We start from the raw sequence: 5,921 nt of genomic DNA on the forward strand, positions 1-5,921 counted from the left end.
TTTCCCCACCCCTCTATCTGTCTGCTAACGTCTTTTTGTTTTTTCCTGTATGCTTGCAATCCTTGATTTTAGTGTAAATATCTAAATTATTTTCCCTAATAAAACCCATTTATTTTACAATTTTTAATTGACTCAATCAAGCGTCTAAGGGTGCAAAGATGTGGAAAGAAAGCAACTGTAACTTTAAATGTTTTCTCCATTCCCCACTATGCACCCACATCAGCTGGTTTGGCTTGGAGAAGGGATTTCAAGAGACAAATGCCTTCTCCAAGCCACCCTGGGGGGGTGTCTTTGAGAACGCATTTAAAGTTGCTTTCTTTCTCTAATCAGAGAGGCATGCTTCCCCTTCACTTCCCCAACCACCCTGCCAGAAGCCGCACAATTTTGGTGTAGTTTGGTGTCGTGGTTAAGTGCGTGGACTCTAATCTGGGAGAACCAGGTTTGATTCCCCACTCCTCCACTTGCAGCTGCTGGATGACGTTGGGCAAGCCATAGTTCTGTCAGAGCTGTTCTTGAAAGAGCAGTTCTCTCAGAGCTCTCTCAGCCCCACCTATCTCACAGGGTGTCTGTTGCGGGGATGGGAAGGGAAAGGGGATTGTAAGCCGCTCTGAGACTGCGAGTGAGGGGTGGGGTATAAATCCAATCTCCTCCTCCTCCTCCTCCTCTTCTTCTTCTTTATGTGTGAAAGAGACACATGTGGCTCCTAAGCCGGAGTTTGGTCACCCCTGGTTTAGAGGCATGGAGGCTACAAAGGAGCAAGCAAAGTGACTTCAGTGGGGATACTGCACAATCATTGTTTTGTGGATTGCAAACTTATGATCAAATAGCTACTCTTAGACACCAAGTCCCAAGAAAGGAGACTTGGCATTTGTCCTGATTGGGGGCCAGAAATGGAGCTTGAGCTAATGTGTGATCTTTGCTATAGTAGATTGCTCTAGGGGACAACCAGCAATGAACTTAGGACCCCTGGTGTCCATGAAAAGTAACTCTTGATCAATATTTGTTCTTCTTGGACCAATCTTTTTCCTCTCTGCTTAATATTTAATGGAAAGCATACATTACTCAACAGTATCCCACCATATAAATGATAGACCAACATAGGGATCTTTCTCACCCCTCATCTTCAGGTAGCCACCTCTGAATGTAACGTAAGTACTGAAAGATTATTTTCTGACATGGTATTACAGAAGTTTGGTGGTCAGAATGATTTGCACAAGTGCTGGTGGCAGCCCCGTAGCCAGGAAATTTTCTGGGGAGGGGGGAGGGCTTTGGGAATTGAAGGGGGCATTGTGTGACTCTCCTCCAAGGAGGCAGCCTGTTGCTTGACTACCTCTTCAGGTCTCCTCGGCTGCAGGGCTACTTCCCAAGGACTCTGTCCGGCCTCTCCAGCAAGCAGTTTGATGGGTTAAACCCTTTCAGTGCTACAGAGGAAGGAAAAATGTGTCCTGTCCTCTCCATGAGGCTAGGCTGCTGTCCACAATGCCCTATGCAGCTCGATGGGGCTGATCTGGAGGAACTCTGCATGAGGCTGCCCTGCCAAGCATCCACCCATCTCAGAAACAGGCAGAAAGGGGCCGTCTGTGAGTTTATAAGAAGATTTCTGGGCAGGAAGGGACAGAGCCCAGATTCCTAGAAAGGAGGCAGCCTCATAAGAGACAAGGAGAAAGAGGGAAATCCCTCCCTGCCTGGGAAGGAGAAAAGCAGCTGGGAGGAAAAATGAGGAAGAGGAGAGGGAGAGACGTCCACTGGGCTGAGAATGAGCTGGAGAAGCCTCAGCATATTTGTGTGTCAGTCAGTTACTAAGGGGTGCAGTGCTGGGAAGTTGCAGGAGCACCACGGAGCAGAGCTTTCTCCTTTAACCTCCTCTGATAATATCTTTAGTTGTGTTTGTATCTTTTATATTTATAAAGTTTATATCTCTGCTACCTGGCATTACATTTTATGACATGCATTGCCTGGCCCCACAAAGTCCCATTTATGTCAGATCTGGCCTGGTAACAAATAAGTTCGACACACCTGCACAATACGTACTATGTTCCCAATCAAAACTGGGATCCCCACACGTGCTATGAGGAGACCCCGTAAGTCACATCTGACTGTGACACAAGGCAGGGACTCCAGACCCAGTCTGTGTCTTCTCTAATCTGTGAAGGCGAGGTTTAAGGTTACATGTCTTAATCGCAGTCCAACACTCTGTCACACAGTGGCCAAAAATACCAGCTGCCATCAGGAGGTCCAGCAGTGGTATCTTAATCACAGCACCAATAAACATCTTTTTTTTATGTTCTTGAAGTCTTCAGTGTGAATGCTGTTCTTGTTTTCTTAACAGATCCTCTCCAAAAGGGCACCATGTCTAACTTCCACCTGTGTTTGCTACTTGCTGGTCTTTGTGCACTTGCCAGCTGTCATCATGTCCCCGGACACCAGGGTGGCCACGATGGGCATGAACATCCAGAGGATGAGCACCCCCACCCTGAAAGTCACCAGGAGAGTGGCCATATGCCCTGCCTCAAGATAGCCCCAAACAGTGCTGACTTTGCCTTTAAATTCTACCGCCAGATAGCTCCCGAGGCTGCTGGCAAAAACATTTTCTTTTCTCCAGTGAGCATTTCCACCGCCTTTATGCTCGTGACCCTGGGCGCTAATGGGGTCACGCTAGATCAGATTTTTTCAGGGATGGGCTTTAACCAGTCTGTGATGAGCAAGAAGGAGATAGATGATGGTTTCCACCACCTCCTACAATCGGCCACAGGCTCAAATTGAACTGAGTATTGGGAATGCCCTTTTCTCAACGGACAAATTCCCAGTGGAACAGAAGGTCATGGCTAAGGCTCGTGATATGCTCCAATCAGATATTGTGCAGGCTGATTTCCAGAACACCGAAGAAGCCATGAACCAGATCAACAGCTACATAGAGAAGAAAACCAATGGGAAATTAGTGGAAGTTGTCAAGGGTCTTGACCCAGGCACTGAAATGGTTCTTGTAAACTACCTGTTTCTGAAAGGTGAGGCACTTTGTTTTTCCCAAATTACACAGCAGACTTCTTTTATTACAGAACACAACCCACATACTACCTTTTCTGGGGCCCAAACTAGCTCAAGCTTGTCAGAGAACATAAGAATGGAAGAGAAGCCATCTTGGATCAAGCCCATGGCCAATGGCCCATCCAGTCCAACAGTCTGTGTCACACAGTGGGCAAAACACAGATGCCATGAGGAGGTCCACCAGCGGGACCAGAGGATGGGAATGGCAAACTGCCTCTGCTCTTCTCTTGCCTTAAAACCCCCATGAAGCAGAACTTCATTTACCATTTTCTGGTACTGAAAGGGTGACATAAGGAACTATTGTAGAGCAGAGCTACATTAAAAAAGGATTTCAATAATACAAAGCCCCTCAAAATAGGGGCAATTCCAATCCACTCAGTGGCTCCAGTTAATTTCTGGCTCATAACAAAGGAGTACAGTGGACTATAGGTCAATCCAAATTGGTAGAAGCTGACAGTGCCATCTTCAGGAGAGTTCCACCCTTCTAAACTCATTCACTTCAAAAGCTGTCATTCTGCTTAGGATAGTTAGATGTGAGTCCAGTAGCGCCTTAGAGACCAATGAAAGTTTCAGGGCATAAACCTTTGAGAGTTAAAGCTCCCTTCATGAGACACGAGTAGAGTTCCCTAATGAAGGGTGATTTGGCTAATGAAAGCTTATGCCCTGGAAACAGTCTTGGTCTCTAAGGTCCTACTGGACTCACTAATCTAACTCTTCTGCTGCAGACCAAGATGGCTCCCCTCGGAAACAATCTCCTTCAGATGGCACGGAGAGTCTCTTTGTTCCTCATTTTTTTATGTACGTGGGAAATAAGGTGATGTGTGACGTCACCCTTTCAGCTGCCACTTGCCAGAACAAGGAAATGCTAATGTGATGATGGCACATCACAGTTTTTCCACTAGGGAGGCCAGCCTCCAGGTGGGAGCTTGGGACGCCCCGGAATTACAGGTCATCTCCAGACTACAGAGATCAGTTCCCCTGGAGGAAATGGATGCTTCGGAGGGTGGGCTCTATGGCACTGTAGCCCACTGAGGTACCTGCACTTTCCCTGCTCCCTCCCCCAGCTTCCAGGAATTATCCAACCTGGATCTGGCCACCCTACCCACTTTCCCCCGCTGGAAGCTGGGGGGACCTGGCAACCCTATTCCCCACTAATGTGTTAAATAGAAATGCTTCTGTATGATGCCTACTTATGTAGTTGTCAAGTAAAGTTAGGACCTGACACTGAACACATTGCTGCATGTGTGAAGGAACAAGTAGTGAAGGAACAAGAGTGTTCAGGACTAAGGAAGGTTTGTATCTTTTCCCATCAGATGAAGATGGTAAGAATTATTATAGCATAAGCCTATATTGTGCACATTTAAATACCATTGCTTCAAAAAAAAATGGACTAGGGAATCTTATGCAATTTCTCCTAGTTTAAATCTGTATATACAAACTCAGATGTTTGTAAGTATTGTTTTGTGTGCAGTTTCAGACACGGTTACTGTCAGACTGACGAGCTCTAGACAGAAAAGGGTATTGTATAGTGTTGTGTCTGGAAAGTTGGTAACTGGCATTGTTTGCTTCCATGCAGAGATTTTTCTCTGTGTAGTTCTTGCTCTTGTGGAGGCATTCACAGTGGCAATGGTGCATTCACACTGATATTTTCCCTGCCCTTTCCTTGCCTCAGACTTCTGTTACTGCCACACACCTGTCACTGAAGGCGGGCTGTTTCTGTGCTCTTTAAAAAATGGAAATAGCTACAGCAGCATAATTTTATTAGCGCTATCGTTTTATTAAAAAGTAAGACTCTAGCCAATGCGGTGTAGTGTTTAGAGTGCCAGACTAGGTTCTGAGAGACCCAAGCTCATTTCCCTGCTGGGTGGTCTTTTGCCAGTTACACACTCTCAGCCTCACCTACCTCACAAGGTTGTTGTGTGGATGAAATGGAGGACAGAACCAATATTCCCTCTAAGCTATGGAGTTTTGTGAGCAATGATTCTACTTTGTGAGCTACTGGCATTAAAGTTGTGAGTGAGCAATTTTGCTACTGCATAAATTAGTTTGCTCTGGAGCCATCCTTCCTGAGCTAAGGCAAAAATGTGTGAGCTGGAGGATAAAAAACTGTGAGCTAACTCACACTAACTCAGCTAAGGGGGAACACTGGACAGAACCACATAAGCTGCTTATATGGTTCTGGAGAGCCACATAAACCACTTTCACATTCGGGAGAAAGGTGGGGTATACATGAAGTAAAATAACAACAACAAATCTTTTGTTTGAGGAGTTATATAGAGAAATGTAAAACTATTGCCTTTTCCTTTATAACTCTGCAATCAAAACAGCTAGAGATTTTTTTAAAAGAAAGCAGTAAAACAGTCCATAGTTGCATCATATAATTATAATGCTATAGCAATATAGCTATTACAAATTTTAAAATGTCCCCAAACCCTCTGTTGCATGTGTGTGGGAATGGCCATCCCAAGCACTGAGGAAAATAATGCCAATGCGGGAGGGACCAGAAAAATGCACACCTTCCTGTCCAATTGATGTCCAAACACACTTTAACGTCAATCTTTCCAAAAAAGATCATACCAAACCAGAGAAGGGTTGCAGCAAAGCAGGATAAAGGTAACAGAAACAGCAAAAGGACAAACTTCATCTGGTTGCTCCCCAAAACACTGCAGCTCTAAGAAAAGCAAGGTACGACAAAACATGTGGAAACAGCCATAGTTGCCTTGAAATCCTTCCATTTATGTTTAACTGTTAAACACTAGCATATTCCTTCCTCAGTGAGTACTGAAGTCAAACTAGGAAAGGTTCACAATTCCAACTGGTCATGTTCAGACCTAGGCTGTGGTCACACATGTTAGCCGAATTGCTCTCAAAGAGAA

General features: G+C 45.3%; 1 pseudogene; it reads left to right on the forward strand.

Moving 5' to 3' along the window:
• The first annotated feature begins 2,329 nt into the window (after positions 1 to 2,329).
• On the forward strand, positions 2,330 to 3,005 carry LOC107125071 (annotated as a pseudogene).
• The last annotated feature ends 2,916 nt before the right edge of the window (positions 3,006 to 5,921 follow it).

Source organism: Gekko japonicus, unplaced genomic scaffold (genome assembly GCF_001447785.1).
Source record: "Gekko japonicus isolate JY-2015 unplaced genomic scaffold, Gekko_japonicus_V1.1 scaffold9696, whole genome shotgun sequence".
Classification (NCBI taxonomy): domain Eukaryota; kingdom Metazoa; phylum Chordata; class Lepidosauria; order Squamata; family Gekkonidae; genus Gekko; species Gekko japonicus.